The 10,855-nt window shown below is 42.9% G+C and overlaps 1 long non-coding RNA gene and 1 pseudogene across 1 annotated transcript; both read left to right on the top strand.

Moving 5' to 3' along the window:
• Positions 1-660: 660 nt before the first annotated feature.
• Positions 661-10,545, top strand: LOC108519882 (HLA class II histocompatibility antigen, DRB1-4 beta chain-like; annotated as a pseudogene).
• Positions 8,234-9,959, top strand: LOC108519883 (uncharacterized). Its single transcript, XR_001882751.1, has 3 exons — positions 8,234-8,414; positions 9,238-9,348; positions 9,869-9,959. It is a non-coding gene; the product is annotated as an uncharacterized LOC108519883 (long non-coding RNA).
• Positions 10,546-10,855: the final 310 nt, after the last annotated feature.

Here is a 10,855-nt window from a genome sequence, read left to right as displayed (position 1 = left end):
CTTCTGGTTTCTTGAAGAAGTTCATCAATTCTTTCAAGCTTTTGTAAGTGGTTTTATGCTTACCTGAAAGGTGCCTCCCTTTTTGTCCAGAGACACACAGGCTCCACTCTGCCCCCTGGCTCACACCCACTAAACTTGTAAGGTCACATTTGAATTGTCACTCTCAGAGTCCTTCTCTGAGAGTGATTTAGATCATCCTATTCTTTGTTCTAGAACTCCACACTTCTCTTAACATTTCTCATTCCTGTATAAGGTGCTGTGTATTTCGTTTTTTGCCATCACTTTCACTACCCTTTAAGCTCCCCCAGCTGAGGGGAGAGGTCTGTCTTTCCCCTGTTTGGATTCCCAGGAGCACTAAGGGAAGCATTTACAGAATGGAGGACACAAGGTCAGCACTAAGGAAGCATTTACAGAATGGAGGATACAAGGTCAGCACTAAGGAAGCATTTACAGAATGGAGGATACAAGGTCAGCACTAAGGAAGCATTTACAGAATGGAGGATACAAGGTCAGCACTAAGGAAGCATTTACAGAATGGAGGAGGTGGGTCTTGTTTAAGGAATGAGTAGAGTGTGGCATGATAAGAGGGAGCAGGAAGTGTCTTTTGGGTGGAGGCTCCCAGGAGGAGGAAGTGCAAGTGGCAGTGATGAAGCAGATGATCCTGGTCCAGAGCCTTCCAAAGAGGCGTCCACCTCAACTCGGCAATGGGGAACGAATCCCGAATGGTATTCCACGGCCCTCGCAGCCTCCCTCCGCCTCAGGCAGATGGGAGATGAACCCCTGGGATGCTGGTGGTCGGGGTTGGCTGGTGGCTGCCAGTCAAGGTGTTCCATCGCCCCGCGCCCTGCCGAGGGCGTCCCTGATTGTGGGCATAGCCGTCACTCTTTTCCCAGGATGCCGCCCATGTAATCGGTTCTTCTTTTCCCCGCGGCACATTTCTTGGAGCAGATTAAACATGAGTGCTATTTCTCCAACGGGACGGAGCGGATGCGGTTTGTGCACACTCATCCATACCCGGAGGAGTATGCGCGCTTCCACAGCGACGTGGGAAAGTTCCGGGCGGTGGAGGAGCTGGAGTGGAGGAGAGTTTAGGAATGGAAACAGCCAGAAGAACCTCCTGGGCTACTTGCGGGGTCTGTTGGACACCTACTGCAGACACAACTATGAGGTTTTTGAGAGCTTCTCCATGCAGAGGCGCGGTGAGCAAGGCGCGTGGGGGAGGGGGAGCGGGGTTCCTGAGAACGGAGAGAGTGTGTGTGTGTGTGCGCACGCGCGCACGTAAGCACCCTGTGGGAGAATATAGGATTGTGAGCAAGAAGGAAATAGGACGGCTCAGGTAGGTGAGTGCAGAGTGGGGATTTGTCTGTGTGTCTGTTTTTGGAGGGGACTCAGGAGGGAACTTCAGCTTGTCTTTCCAGCCCTCTGTGCAGAGATGAGAGGAGGGTGGGAGTGGTGATGCAGGGGCCTAAAGAGGGAGATCTTGATCGCCCTCAGTCCTTAGAGATGCAGGAAAGTGAAATTTACCTAGTCTGCTGTTGGCATGAAAGTTTAGGGGAGGAGAGATGAGAAATGATAATGTGAGGGATAATGTGAGGAGGCCAGTCACAAACTGTCCTTGGTACACACCCGTTATGATCCCGAAATCTCTGAAATAAAAGTGTGTGATACTTGTCTGCATAAGCATTTTATTGAGAAAAAAGTATTAGACTAATTTCTTTCTTTTTAATTTTAAATGTTTATTTTAGTTTTAGGGATACGTGTGCAGGTTTGTTCTATAGGTAAACTGCATGTCAGGTGGGTTTGATGTACAGATAATGGCATCACCAGGGTAATAAGCATAGTACCTCCCAGGTACTTTTCCTGATCCTCTCCCTCCTCCCATCCTTCACCCTCAAGTAGGTCCCCGTGTCTACTGTTCCCTTCTTTGTATCCACGTGTTCTCAATGTTTAGCTCCCACTTATAAGTGAGAGCATGTGGTATTTGGTCTTTCGTCCCTATGTTAGTTTGCGTAAGATAATGGCCTCCAGCTCCATCCATGTTCCTGCAAAGGACGTGATCTCATTCTTTTTGTGGCTCCATACTATTCCATGGTGTATTTGTACCACATTTCCTTTAACCAGTCGACTGCTCATGGGCATCTAGGTTGATTCAGTGTCTTGCTATTGTGAACAGTGCTGCAATGAACATACGTGTGCATGTGTCTTTCTGGTAGAATGGTTTATATTCCTTTAGGTATATACACAGTAATGGGATTGCTGAGTCAAACGGTAATTGTCTTTTTAGTTCTTTGCACCACGTTGCTTTCCACAATGGCTGAGCTAATTTACATTCCTACTAGCAGTGCATAAGCATTCTCTTTCCTCTGCAACCTCACCGGCCTCTGTTATTTTTTGACGTTTTAGTAATAGCCATTCACACTGGTGTGAGATGGTATCTCATTGTGATTTTGATTTGCATATCTCATAATAATTAGTGCTGTTGAGAATTTTTTCCTGTGTTTGTTGGCTGCATGTATGTCTTCTTTTGAAAAGTGTCTGTTCATGTCTGTTCATGCCCATATTTTAATGAGGTTGTTTGTTTGTTTTTTTCTTGTAAATTTGTTTAAGTTGCTTATAGATTCTGGATATTAGACCTTTGTCAGATGCATAGTCTGCAAATATTTTCTGACGCAGGTAAGCAATAACTATCGAGGCCAGTGGTGCCAGAGTAAAAGAATTCACCAAGACAGTTGTAGGTAGAAAAAAGCAGATTTACTAGAGAAAGTAGAAAAATACGTTGCAAGGAGGCAACAGGCAGGCCAGCAGAAGAGAAGCTTGCAGGAGATTTTATAGGATGGTTCTTAGGCTGCAGAGTGCTACGTGCAGTAGCAATAATGCCAAGGTTGCAGTGAGCTAGCTTACAGATGTCTGATGATAATTGAGTACAGGAAGACTGAATTATTTGCACAGGAGGGCTGTATGTCCTGGACCATGAGGAAAGACAGACTTATAGCTTATTTGCTTTACCTCTTTGCTTTCTTCTGGTCCCACCAGCCTGACTCCTATTCCCAAATTAGGACTTGACATTTTCTCCATTCTCTAGGTTGTCTGTTTATTCTGTTGATAGTTTCTTTTACTGCACAGAAGCTCTTAAATTAGGTCCCATTTGTCAATTTTTGTTTTTGTTGTGGTTGCTTTTTGTGTCTTTGCCATGAAATCTTTGCCAAGTCCTACGTTCAGAATGGTATATTCTAGGTTACTTTCCAGGGTTTTTATGATTTTAGGTTTTACATTTAAGTCATTAATTCATTTTAAGTTGATTTTTGTATATGGTGTAAGGTAGGGGTCCAGGTTCAGTCTTCTGCATATGGCTAGTCAGTCACTACAGCACTATTTATTGAATGAGGAGTCCTTTCCTCATTGCTTGTTTTTGTCATCTTTGTCAAAGATCAGTTGGTTATAGGTGTGCAGCATTATTTCTGGACTCTCTATTCTGTTCCATTTGTCTATGTGTCTGCTTTTGTACCAGTACCATGCTGTTTTGGTTACTGTGGCCTTGTAGTATAGTTTGAAGTTAAGTAACATAGTACCTCCTACTTTATTCTTTTGCTTAAGATTGCCTTAGCTATACCTGTTTGGCTTCCATATGAATTTTAAAGTAGTTTGTTCTAGTTCTGTAAAGACTGTCAGTGGTAGTTTAATGGGAATAGCGTTGAATCTATAAATTACTTTGAGCAGTATGGTCATTTTAATGATACTGATTCTTCCTATCCATAAGCATGATAATTTTTTCCATTTGTTTGTGTCATCTCTGATTTCTCTGAGCTGTGTTTTGTAGCTCTCCTTGTAGAAGTCTTTCACCTCCGTAGTTAGCTGTATTCTTAGGTAATGTGTGTGTGTGGAAATTGTGAGTGGGATTATGTTCCTGATATGGGTCTTGGCTTGGGTGTTCTTTGTGTATAGGAATGCTGCTGATTTTTATATGCTGATTTTTTTTTTATCCTGAAACTTTGCTGAAGTTGTTTATCAGCTAAAGGAACTTTTGGGCCAAGATTTGGAGATTTGGGGTTTTCTAGACACAGGATCATATCATCTGCACACAGGGATAGTGTGACTTCTGCTCTTCCTCTTTGAATATCCTTTGTTTCTTTCTCTGGCCTGATTGCTCTGGTCAGGACTTCCAATACTATCTTGAATAAGAGTGGTGAGAGAGGGCCAGGCACAGTGGCTTATGCCTGTAATCCCAGCACTTTAGGAGGCTGAGGCGGGCAGATCACAAGGTGAGGATATCAAGACCATCCTGGCTAACATGATGAAACCCAGTCTCCACTAAAAATTAAAAAAAGAAAAACTAGCCAGGCATGGTGGCACGTGCCTGTAGTCCCAGCTACTTGGGAGGCTGAGGCAGGAGAATTGCTTGCACCCGGGAGGCAGAGGTTGCAGTGAGCTGAGATCGCGCCACTGCACTCCAGCCTGGCGACAGAGTGAGACTCCGTCTCAAGAAAAAAAAAAAAAAAAAAAAACGGTGAGAGAGGACATCCTTGTCTTGTGGTGATTTTCAAGAGCAATGCACCCAGCTTGGCTGTGTGTTTGTCATTGATGGCTTTTATTATTTTGAAGTATGTTCCTCCAGTGCCTAGTTTACTGAGTTTTGTTTTGTTTTGTTTTTTGAGATGGAGTCTCTCTCCGTCGTCAGGCTGGAGTGCGGTGGTGCAATCTCGGCTCACTGCAACCTCTGCCTCCCAGGTTCAAGTGATTCTCCTGCTTCAGCCTCCTGAGTAGCTGCGACTACAGGCTCGTGCCACCGTGCCCGGCTAAGTTTTCATTTTTAGTAGAGATGGGGTTTCACCATGTTGGTCAGGATGGTCTCAATCTCCTGACCTTGTAATCTACCCACCTCAGCTTCCCAAAGTACTGGGATTACAGGCGTGAACTGAGCATTTTTAACATGAAGTGCTGTTGAATTTTATCAAAAGCTTTTTCTGCACGATCATGTGGTTTTTGTCTTTCATTCTGCTTTATGTGGTGAATCACATTTGTTGATTTGTATATGTTGAACTAACCTTGCATCCCAGGGATAAAGTCTATTTCATCGTGGCACATTAGCTTTTGATGTGCTGCTGTATTTGGTTTGTTAGTATTTTGTTAAGGATGTTTGCATCTGTGTTCATCAAGAATATTGGCCTGAAGTTTTCTTTTTTTGTTGTGTCTCTGACAGGTTTTAGTATCAGGATGATGCTGGCCTCATAGAATGAGTTGGGGAGTCATCCCTTCTCCTCAATTTTTTTGGAATATTTTAATAGGAATACTACCAACTCTTCTTTATACATCTGGTAGAAGTCAGCTGTGAATCCATCTGGTCCCGGGATTTTTTTGGTTGGTAGCTGTTTATTACTGACTCAATTTCAGAACTCATTATTGGTCTGTTTAGAAATTCAGTTTCTTCCTGGTTCAGTCTTGAGAGGTGTATGTGTCCAGGAATTTATCCATTTCTTCTAGATTTTCTAGTTTGTGTGCAAAGGTGTTTATAGTAGTATTAGACTGATTTCTAGAGGAAGTGAAGGGACCTCTGTAGCACCTCTGACCTTTCTGAGGCTTCTTTTAGGTCTAAAGTTCTTGCTACGTTTTTGTTGTCTTAGCATATACATATATTTCCATAGTTGAAATTATTGTGAAACTAGCTTTTGAATTAAACTTTTGTTATACTGTTAACAGAACCTGTGTACAAACACAAAGCATATGTACATAGTAACATGTTACTATATGTTACTATGTGTACAGTATACACATATGTTACTATGTATATAGTATATATCATATACATACATATGCTGTGCCTGTGTGTATATACACACACATATGTAACCTGTGCATACATTTTTAGAGACAAAGTCCTGCTCTGTCATCCAGGTTGGAGTGCAGTGGTGCAATCACAGCTCATTGCAGCCTTGAACTCCTGGCCTCAAGTAATCCTCCCCTTTCAACCTCCCAAAGCACTGGAATTGCAGGCCTGTGCCACCATGGCTGTTACAGTTTTTATTTTAAAGCTAATAGTATTTAACTAGTTACATATTATTCCTTTATACAGTTGTGATACAATTTACCTCACATTTGCCTTGATTAATCTTTTTTACAATATGGCCAAATAGTTGAAAAGTTATATCTCTTTTTAATTTTTAGTTAATAGTTATTTGATTTCTATTATTGTTCCAAGAATTATTGTATATTTAAAGGAAAGATAAGTATCTCTTTTCTGTTACCTCTGGGATCCTAGTATTTTTTTTCAGGGATTTTATGGGTTATCTGTACAGTAAGATTATTAACACTTTTGTGGTATTTGATTCAGCATTTTCTTTTTTTTGAGACGGAGTCTCACTCTGTCCCCCAGGCTGGAGTGCAGTGGTGCAGTCTCGGCTCACTGCAAGCTCCGCCTCCTGGGTTCACGCCATTCTCCTGCCTCAGCCTCCTGAGTAGCTGGGACTACAGGCACCCGCCACTGTGCCCGGCTAACTTTTGCATTTTAGTAGAGACGGAGTTTCACCGTGTTCGCCAGGATGGTCTCAATCTCCTGACCTCGTGATCCGCCTGCCTCGGCCTCCCAAAGTGCTGGGATTACAGGCATGAGCCTCTGTGCCCGGCCTGATTCAGCATTTTCTCCAGATTGTAGTTTATATTTTTATTTTCAAAATTATTCTCCATGTTACAAACTTGAACATTTTTATTTAATGAAATATATTGCAAAATTTTTGGTAATGATTTACAACCCATCTTACATCTATCATTTTGTAGTATTATAAAAATGTTGTCTCAGGGCCGGGCATGGTGGCTCATGCCTGTAATCCCAACACTTTGGGAGGCAGAGGTGGGCGGATCACCTGAGCTCAGGAGTTCGAGACCAGCCTGGCCAACATGGTGAAAATCCGTCTCTACTAAAAATATAAAAATTAACCAGGTGTGGTGGTGGGAGTCTGTAGTCCCAGCTACTCAGGAGGCTAAGGCAGGAGAATTGCTTGAACTCAGGAGGCTAAGGTTGCAGTGAGCCGAGATCGCACCACCGCACTCCAGCCTGGGCGACAAGTGCAAAACTCCGTCTCAGGAAAGAATAAAAAAAGTTGTCTCAGGTTTCTCCTTTTTTCTTTTAAAATAATTGTACTTACTGAGGGGATGCTAGTGTCAGGAATTGTCACAGGCATTAAACACACTGTCTCAGACCCTTCCCTGGCCTCAAATATCAGTCTAGAAAGAGAGGCAGTTAGAAAATTATAGTTCTAATGTTGTTATTCTTGTTTTACAGAGGAGATAGATTGATTGGCTGAAGGTAAATATGAGAACTTTTCTTACTCCTTTCTCTCTCCTGTATGACTCATATTTTTCTAGGGACTCAACCCATAGAGGTAGAGAATCACTTCTGTCTGTTCCTCCTTCCCAGTGGCAGAACCATTCCTGTGGTGTTCTAAGGTGTGAGTGCATGGAGCCAGCACAGTTAAAATTTCATACTCCATCTCCCCATCTACCCTACAGCTGTCCCCCAATCTATCCATACCACTCTGAATCATATTATTCTCTCAGGGTAAACGGGATAAAAAATAGCTAACAAAACTTGAGTGCTACATTCAGTTGTTGTCTTACGTATTTTTATGTGAATCCTCACATAACCCCAATAGGGAAATTAGTATTATTAACTTTCATGATAGGTGAGAAAGCTGAGGCATAGAGGAATTGAAAATCTCTTTCAGGACCAATCTGTAAGAGGCAGAGCCTGGATTTGAGCTAGACAGCCTGGCTCCAGAAATGAAACATTTAGTAAACACACTATATGCTTTCAAGGATTTCTAAACACTTTGATAATTCATAACAGTTTCAAACTATGAAAAAAGCAAACACAATTTTCTTCATCACTCAAATCTAATGGGTCTGCCCTGTAAAGATTAAATTCCAGGCTGTCGACACTGTGAGACCACATGGCCTGCTTTGATGGAGGCCTGGCTGAGACCTGAGCCTGGGTGTGGAGAGAGGCAGAGAGAAAAGCAACCAAGAAGACTTGCTCTGTCTCCCTTACATATTCTTTGTGTTTTTTCTTAGTCCATGCTGAGGTGACTGTGTATCCTGCAGAGACCCAGCCCCTGCAGCACCGCAACCTCCTGGTCTGCTCTGTGAGTGGTTTCTATCCAGACAGCATGAAAGTCAGGTGGTTCTGGAACGGCCAGAAAGAGAAGGCTGCGGTGGTCTCCACAGGCCTGATCCACAATGGAGACTAGACCTTCCAGACCTTGGTGATGCTGGAAACAGTTCTTCAGAGTGGAGAGGTTTACACCTGCCAAGTGGAGCACCCAAGCGTGACGAGCCCTCTCACAGTGCAATGGAGTGAGAAGCTTCTAGACCTCATAAATTTCTCACCCACCAGGAAGGGAACATTGATTATCCTTGACTATCAGGTTTCTCCTCTCTCATATCGTATTTTCAATTGCTCCATGTTCTTCTATCTTCAACACAGGTCACTGGGGATAGTCCTAGGAGAGTTTCTAGGAATACCTGTACCCCCTGGAGAAGCAGCCGTGCCTAGAAGATAGAAAAAAGGCTGTCCCTGTTTTGAACCTCCTCAAGTCACAGGTCCTGGTCATGCCTTAGCCCTGGGCACCAGACTTTGCCTCTGGGGCTGGGATTGTGCTTTCTGGCACTGTTACTCTGAGTTGTTTGTTGCCATCTGAGAAGAGGAGAAACATAGGGCCTTCCCGACATGAAGAGAGTCCAGTCTCAGCTCTGCCTCTTATTTATGTATTTTAGGTACATTAATCCTCACAGAACCCCAGTTTGGAAATTAGTATTATTAACTTCCATTATAGGTGAGAAAGTTGAGGTATGGAAGAATTGAAAATCTCTTTCAGAACCAATCAGTAAGAGGCAGAGCCTGGATTTGAGCTAGACAGTCTGGCTCCAGAAATGAAACATTTAGTAAATACACTAAAACAAGCTACTCAACTTCATTGAGTCCCAGGGATTTTCTAGATCAGATGTTGAAGCTGTGCCTTATGTTGGGCTGTGATATTTGAACTCAAGAATGAGTTCAATTCCTGAACATTTTAGCTATTCAATGTGATTTTTAAATCTTTTTACCAGTTATTCCAGGTATTTTGGCCAGTTATTTTGGTTCCTCCAGGGTAGCTTTCTTCTCCCATTGTCAAAACTCTGAATCTCCGAGTTTCAATTAGATAAGTTGGATTAGGGTTAAAAATCACTAAATCTGGCTTCTTCTCTCAGGAGCACATTCTGAACCTGCACAGAGCAAGATGCTGAGTGGAGTCGGGGGCTTTGTGCTGGGCCTGCTCTTCCTTGGGGCCGGGCTGTTCCTCTACTTCAGGAATCAGGAAGGTGAGGAGCCTTTGGGAGCTGGCTCTCTCCATAGGCTTTTCTGAAGGAAGAAATATGGCTTTCCTGAGATGAGTTCCCAGTGTGTCAGTGGCCTGGTATTAAGCCTTTCCTTCCCTAGTTGACCTCAAATTTCCTGGAACTCTAGAAATCAATATTCCATGGTTACTGTGTCACAGCGTGAGGGCTTGTGTCCTGCAGAGATAAGAGAAAGGTTAACGAGCATGGGCATCTTGGTTTGAAATTCTGGAGCAAATGAGGGAAGAGACAGTAAAGCTAATGCAATCATACTGTGTGTATGTGTGCCTGTATGTGTGTGCGTGTGTGTGTGTGTGTGTGTGTGTGTGATATGAAAGCTTCATGGGTCACACCGTCTCAGTTTCCACTCTCTTCTCTGCCCTGGCCGGTGTGGGTTGTAGTGTTAGAGAGATTTCAGGAGGAAGATCTGGAGCTTGGAACATTGTTTCCGGGGAAAGACTTCCTTCCATATCTTTTAAGTATATATCTTTCCCTCTTTTTCCAGGACACTCTGGACTTCAGCCAACAGATAATGACCTTTAATCCTCTTTTAGAGACAGATTTGGCTTCCCTAGAAAGATGGTAGAGATGACAAGACATGAGATAAAAATAATGAGAAACACTTTGGATCCAAAGTTCTACGCATGTAGTTTATACTAGAGCTTCTTCTCTCCGCTTAGTAAAATGTCTGTGCTCTAAAGTAACAGTGGCTCAGGGAAACTTAGAAGTATTTTTGTTTCTTCTTCTTGCTCTCTTATGAGGTCCTAAAAGAAGGGAGAAGAAGCTTTTTGGTAGAAGAGTGTTGAAAACAACACTGTCTTTTGTATTCTGCAGCCCCCTGAACTGAAGATGATACTCAGGAAAGAACCTTTAAACCTAGCTCGGAAGCATGAAAAGATTGCCTGCCTGGCCTCCCGTTCTTCCACAAAAGGAAAGCTTTCTCAGGACCTGGTCTGCTCCTGCTTCAATGACCTTGCAGAAAATGTCCTCCCTGGTGGCTTTCTCAGCCCTGCCCTTCGCTTGAAAGTCCCAGTATTGATGGCAATACCCCATCTTCATTCTTTCGTGGTCCCCTTGGTACCCAGCCTTACTGCCTGCCATAAATCTGAAATTACCTTGTATGTAATGTTATTAAGTTTTTCTGGAATAAACATGGAGTGAAAAATTATCTGCTTCAATAACTACAAGGACAAGAAATAGAATAAAAAGAAAAATGCAAGATTACATTCCAATACAATAATGGTTTTCTCTTATAGATGATAACTCTGTGGGTTCACAGATCTATTAAATAGCTTGATTTAGTCATTCTACATTGTAGGCATACATCATACATTGTAGGCATACATGCTGTACACCATAAATACACTATGTAATTTTGACTTGTCAATATTTAAAAAAAAAAAAATGTGGCCAGGCACAGTGGCTCATGCCTGTAATCCCAGCACTTTGGGAGGCCGAGGCGGGCAATCCCAGCTACTCAGGAGGCTGAGGT

The sequence above is a fragment of the Rhinopithecus bieti genome, unplaced genomic scaffold (assembly GCF_001698545.2).
Source record: "Rhinopithecus bieti isolate Rb0 unplaced genomic scaffold, ASM169854v2 scaffold_49936, whole genome shotgun sequence".
In the NCBI taxonomy this organism is placed as follows: Eukaryota; Metazoa; Chordata; class Mammalia; order Primates; family Cercopithecidae; genus Rhinopithecus; species Rhinopithecus bieti.
The sequence above is the reverse complement of the archived record's forward strand: the minus strand, read 5'-3'. Positions and strand labels throughout refer to the sequence as shown.